At 41.0% G+C, this 6,569-nt stretch overlaps 1 pseudogene across 1 annotated transcript in view; it reads left to right on the top strand.

The window, feature by feature from the left end:
• Nucleotides 1-5,132: 5,132 nt before the first annotated feature.
• The window catches only part of LOC116529100, a 22,242-nt pseudogene continuing 20,805 nt past the window's right edge, over nucleotides 5,133-6,569 (top strand). Inside the window, exon 1 of the transcript XR_004259382.1 lies at nucleotides 5,133-6,347. The product of XR_004259382.1 is annotated as a peptidyl-prolyl cis-trans isomerase-like 4 pseudogene (transcript). The remainder of the gene's footprint in view (nucleotides 6,348-6,569) is intronic.

The raw sequence follows: 6,569 nt of genomic DNA, 5'->3' as shown, positions 1-6,569 counted from the left end.
GTTTGTCCATTTTTGAATTGGGTTGTCTTTTTATTTTTGAATTGTAAGAGTTCTTTATATATTCTAATACAAGTCTTTCATCAGATATGTGATTAGCAAAAATTTTCTCCCGTTCTTTGTCTTTTCACTTTTATATATATTTTAATATATATATATTTTGTTGCGTTTTAGGTTTTGGGTTTTTTTTTTGAAATGGAGCTTCTCTCTTGTTGCCCAGATTAAGCCCAATGGCTCAATCTCAGCTCACTGCAACCTCCGCCTCCCAGGTTCAAGCGATTCCCCTGCCTCAGCCTCCTGAGTAGCTGGGATTACAGGCATGTGCCGCCACGGTCGGCTAATTTTTGTATTTTTAGTAGAGATGGGGTTTCACCATATTGGCCACACTGGTCTCGAACTTCTCAGGTGATCCACTCACCTCAGCCTCCCACAGTGCTGGGATCACAGGCATGAGCCACCGTGCCTGGCCTTGTCTTTTTACTTTCTTGATGGTGTGCTTTGAAGAATACAGTTTTAATTTGGAGTTGGGTGCAGTGGCTTACGCCTGTAATCCCAGTACTTTGGATAGGCTGAGACAGGAAGATCGCTTGAGCCTGAGAGGTCAAGGCTGCAGTAATCCATAAATATACCATTACACTCCAACCTGGGTGGAAGAGCAAGACCCTGACTCAAAAATAAAAGTTTTAAATGTTGATGAAGTCCAATTTATCTATTATTTTCTTTGTCACTTGTGCTTTTGGTTTTGTATCTAATAAGCCATTACCTAACCTGTGATCATGAACATTTATGCCTAAAATGTTTTTCTAAGATTTTATAGTTTTGGAGTATACTAAGTGTACACTTACATTTATGTATTTGATTAATTTTGAGTAATTTTTCCTTTTTTTTTTTTTTAGAGACCACCACGTTGACCAGGCTGGTCTCGAACTCCTGACCTCGTGATCCACCCGCCTCAGCCTCCTAACGTGTTGGGATTACAGGCGTGAGCCCTTGCGCCCAGCCATTATGAGTAATTTTTCTAAGTGGTATGACAGAGGGGTCCAATTTCGTTCTTATGCATGTAGATATTCAGTTGTTCCAGCATCATTTGTTGAAGACTATTCTTTCCCCCATCGAATTGTTTTGTCATCCTTGTTGAAAATCAATAGACTATAGATTTGAGGGTTTGTTTCTAGACTCTTAAGCGTGAATCCTCCAACTTTGTTCTTCTTCTGTTCTTTTTGTTTTGCAAAATTAAAAAAAAATTTTTTTTTTAAAGACGGGGTTTCACCATATTGGTCAGGCTGGTCTCGAACTCCTGACCTCAGGTGATCCCCCCACCTCAGCCTCCCAAAGTGCTGGGATTACAGGCATGAGCCACTGCGCCCGGCTCTTCTTTCGTTCTTAAAAGACTACTTATTAAAAAAAAAAAAAAAAAAAAAAAAAAAAAAGACTGCTTATTAGAGGCTGGGAGCAGTGGCTCACACCTGTAATCCCAGCACTTTGGGAGGCTGAGACAGGTGGATCACTTGAGGTTAGGTGTTCAAGACCAGCCCAACCAACATGGCAAAACCCCATCTTTATTAAAAATACAAAAATTAGCCCAGCCTGGTGGCACACACCTGTAATTCCAGCTAGTTGGGAGACCGATGCATAAGAATTGTTTGAACTCAGGAGGTGGAGGTTGCAGTGAGCTCAGATAGTGCCACTGCACTTCAGCCTGAGTGACAGAGTGAAATTCTGTCTCAAAACAACAACAACAACAACAACAACAAAAAAAAAAAAAAAAAAACAGCAGACACTCCCAAATCCATGGTAGAAGGTTAGTTCATCATTCAATGGGTATAAAATTTCAGTTATGCTGGATGAGTAAATTCCAGAGATTTGCTGTACAACACAGTGCACTCCAAAAGTTGTTAAGAGGATACATCTCATGTTCTTGCCACAAAATGACAATAGTAGCAACACCCCCCCATAAAAAAACAAACAACACCAAAAAAAATAAAGGGACCAAAAGAAACTTTGGGAGGTGTTGGATTATGTCTATTTCCTTGATTGTGATGATAGTGTAATAGGTGTTTGTATAGGTCCAAACACAAATTATACATATTAAATATGGGCAGTTTTTGAACAGCAAATATATCTCACTAAAAGTGTTTTATAGGGTGCTGCATTGGCCTACCCCTGTAATTACACTTTGGGAGGCTGAGATGGGTGAATCTCTTGAACCCAGGAGTTTGAGACCAGCCTGGGTGACATGGTAAAACCCTGTCTCTACAAAAAAAAAAAAAAAAAAAAAAAAAAAACAGCAAAAAATTAGCCAGACGTAATGGCCCATGCCTGTAGCCCCAGCTACCTAGGAGACTAAGGTGGGAGAATTGCTTGAGCCTGGGAAGGGGGCATTGCAGTGAGCTGAGATGGTGACACTGCACTCCAGTCTGGGTGACAGAGTGAAATCCTATCTCCAAACAAATAAAAACAAACAAAAAACCCATTTTTTTTTTTAAATATTTTTTTTTCTTTTTTTTTGAGATGGGGTTTCACCCTGACGGCTAGGCTGGTCTTGAACTCCTAACCTCAGGTGATCCACCCACCTCGGCCTCCCAAAGTGCTAGGATTACAGGTGTGACCCACCATGCCTGGCCTAAACCCCCATTTAAAAAAAAAAAAGTATAATAAAGGAAATTAAGGCTCATTCTCAGTTATGAATACAGGTGCACATGTTCTTTTTTTTTTTTTTTGAGACAGAGTCTTGCTCTGTTACCTAGGCTGGAGTGCAGTAGTGCTATCTCTGCTCACTGCAACCTCAGCCTCCCAGGTTCAAGAGATTCTCCTGTTTCAGCCTCCCAAGTAGCTGGGACTGCAGACATGTGCCACCATGCCTGGCTAATTTTTGTATTTTTAGTAGAGCCAGAGTTTCACTATGTTTGCCAGGCTGGTCTCAAACTCCTGATCTCAGGTGATCCATCCACCTTGGCCCCTCAAAGTGCTGGGATTACAGGCATGAGCAATTGCGCCAGGCCCAGGTGTACATGTTCTAAGCAAAGTGTTAACAAACCAAATCCAGCATTGTGAAATTAATAATAAACACATTTTAATAACATATAAGTTTAACACATAAGTAAAGTTTATGTTAGAAATGAAGTGATTTGTTTTGTTTTGTTTTTGAGACAGCCTGGCTGTGTCGTCCAGTGCAGTGGCGTGATCTCAGCTCACTGCAACCTCTGCCTCCCAGGTTCAAGCAATTCGTCTGCTTCAGCCTCTCAGGTAGCTGGGACTACAGGTACCGTACCACCATGCACAGCTAATTTTTGTACTTTTAGTAGAGACGGGGTCTCACCATGCTTGCCAGGCTGGTCTCAAACTCCTGACCTCAAGTGATCCACCTACCTTGGCCTCCCAAAGTGCTGGGATTATAGGCATGAGCCACTGTACTTGGCTGTCTTCTTGTTGCTGTTGTTGTTGAGACAGGTCTATGTTGCTGACAAGCTGAAATGAGGTGTTTATTCATAGGCATAGTTGTGGTGCATTACAGCCTTGAACTCCTGGCCTCAAGTGATCATCCTGCCTCAGCCTCCTGAGTAGCTGAGACTACAGTTACCTGCCACCACATCCATCTTCGAAGACTGGTTTAACATTAGAAAATCTATTAATATAATTTAGCACATTAATGGACTGAACAAGGAAAACCATCTGGTCGTCCAAATACATAAGGATAAATGTTTGCTAAAGTCAATATTTATTCATGAAATACTCAGGAGATGCAATGAATGTAAAGGTTAAAATCATGATAAATATTATATGTATTAGATATTATCATTATGGTCAATTACAGCAGTATTAATACTAATAGTAGTAGCAAGTGGTTTGGGAGGGAACTTTCTTAAACTGATTTAAAAAAGCATCTACAAAAAATCTAGTGTAAATATAATATTTAATGGTAAAACACTATTTTATTTTATTAATTTTATTTATTTAAGAGACAGGGTTTCACCATGTTGGCCAGGCTGATCTTGAACTCCTGACCTCAAGTGATCCACCCGCCACAGCCTCCCAAAGTGCTGGGATTACAGGCGTGAGCCACTGCACCAGGCCTATTTTATTAATTTATTTAGTTTGAGTCAGAGTCTTGCTCTGTTGCTATATGCTGGAGTGTGGTGGCACAATCTTGGCTCACTGCAACCTCTACCTCCTGGGTTCAAGTGATTCTTCTGCCTCAGCCTCCTGAGCAGCTAGGCTTACAGGTATATGCCACCACTTCCAGCTAATTTTTTGTATTTTTAATAGAGATGGGGTTTTGCCATGTTGACAATGTTGGTCTCAAACTCCTGACTTCAGGTGATCCACTTGCCTCAGCCTCCCAAAGTGGTGGAATTACAGGCATGAGCCACTGCACCCAGCCAAAACATTATCTTAGATCAGGAATTGTAGAAGAATACTTGCTATTATTGCTGTTTTTGTTTTATTAACAATTTAAAAGAGGCAGTAGTAATCAGGTACTATTCTAATGCTTTACATATGTTAACAAATTTAGTTTTTACAATAACTACATGAAGTACAATAATAAGACCTAGTTTAACTTTAGAAATCTCAGTTATGGGCCAGGCATGGTGGCTTATGCCTATAATCCCAGCACTTTGGGAGGCTTAGGTCAGGGGATCACCTGAAGTCAGGAGTTTTGAGACCAGCCTAGCCAACAAAGCGAAACCTCGTCTCTACTAACAATACAAAAATTAGCCAGGCGTGGTGGTGTGAGTCTGTAATCTCAGCTACCCAGGAGGAGGCAGAAGAATCACTTGAACCTGAGAGGCAGAGATCACATTGAGCAGAGATGGTACCATGGCACTCCAGCCTGGCAACAGAGCTAGACTCTGTCTCAAAAAAAAAAAAAAATGAAATCTCAGTTACAGGAAAAATTAAACAGCTTTCCAAAGGTCTCAGAGTGTCGGGATCGGGTTTTTTACTTAAGAATTGGGCTCCAGAATCTATGCATTAATTTCTACAGTCTGCTGCTTCTGCAGTCAATCTCACACTAGAAATCTTAGTTAACAGGGTAAGACAAGAAAAAGAAGTATGAGATATGAGGTTTGGAAACAAAGAAATAAAACTCTCTTGTGTGAAGATAATATGACGGGTTATGCAGAAAATTTTTGTAAAACTCTGTAGAGAGCACTTTGGGCGACGTCGTCATCGACTTGTACACCGAGGAGTGGCCGCGTGCCTGCTTGAATTTCTTGAAATTGTGCAAAATAAAATATTACAATTATTGCCTTATTCACAATGTACAGAGGGATTTTATCATACAAACTGGTGATCCTACGGGGACTGGCCGTGGAGGAGAGTCTATTTTTGGCCAACTGTATGGTGATCAAGCAAGCTTTTTTGAGGCAGAAAAAGTCCCAAGAATTAAGCACAAGAAGAAAGGCACAGTGTCCATGGTGAACAATGGCAGTGATCAACATGGATCTCAGTTTCTCATCACTACAGGAGAAAATCTAGATTACCTTGATGGTGTCCATACAGTGTTTGGTGAGGTGATAGAAGGAATGGACATAATTAAGAAAATTAATGAGACCTTTGTTGACAAGGACTTTGTACCATATCAGGATATCAGGATAAATCATACGGTGATTTTAGATGATCCATTTGATGACCCTCCTGATTTATTAATCCCTGATCGGTCACCAGAACCTACAAGGGAACAATTAGATAGTGGTCGAATAGGAGCAGATGAAGAAATTAATGATTTCAAAGGACGATCAGCTGAGGAAGTAGAAGAAATAAGGCAGAAAAAGAGGCTAAAACTCAGGCTATACTTTTAGAGATGGTGGGAGACCTACCTGATGCAGATATTAAACCTCCAGAAAACGTGCTGTTTGTGTGTAAATTGAACCCAGTGACCACAGATGAGGATCTGGAAATAATATTCTCTAGATTTGGGCCGATAAGAAGTTGTGAAGTTATCTGGGACTGGAAGACAGGAGAGTCCCTCTGTTATGCTTTTATTGAATTCTAAAAGGAAGAAGATTGTGAGAAAGCGTTCTTCAAAATGGACAATGTACTTATAGATGACGGAAGAATACATGTGGATTTTAACCAGTCTGTTGCAAAGGTTAAATGGAAAGGAAAAGGTGGGAAATACACTAAGAGTGATTTCAAGGAATATGAAAAAGAACAGGATAAACCATCTAATTTGGTTCTGAAAGATAAAGTAAAGCCCAAACAGGATGCAAAATATGATCTTATACTAGATGAGCAGGCAGAAGACTCAAAATCAAGTCACTCACACACAAGTAAAAAACATAAGAAGAAAACCCGTCACTGCTCTGAAGAAAAAGAAGATGAGAGGCCGGGCGCGGTGGCTCACGCCTGTAATCCCAGCACATTGGGAGGCCGAGGCGGGTGGATCACGAGGTCAAGAGATCGAGACCATCCTGGTCAACATGGTGAAAACCCGTCTCTACTAAAAATACAAAAAATTAGCTAGGCATGGTGGCGCGTGCCTGTAATCCCAGCTACTCAGGAGGCTGAGGCAGGAGAATTGCCTGAACCCAGGAGGCGGAGGTTGCGGTGAGCCGAGATCGCGCCATTGC

The sequence above is a fragment of the Sapajus apella genome, unplaced genomic scaffold (assembly GCF_009761245.1).
Source record: "Sapajus apella isolate SASKATOON/1434 unplaced genomic scaffold, GSC_monkey_1.0 scaffold62, whole genome shotgun sequence".
NCBI lineage: Eukaryota > Metazoa > Chordata > Mammalia > Primates > Cebidae > Sapajus > Sapajus apella.
Note: the sequence above shows the minus strand (reverse complement) of the source record. Positions and strands in the feature narration are given on the sequence as shown.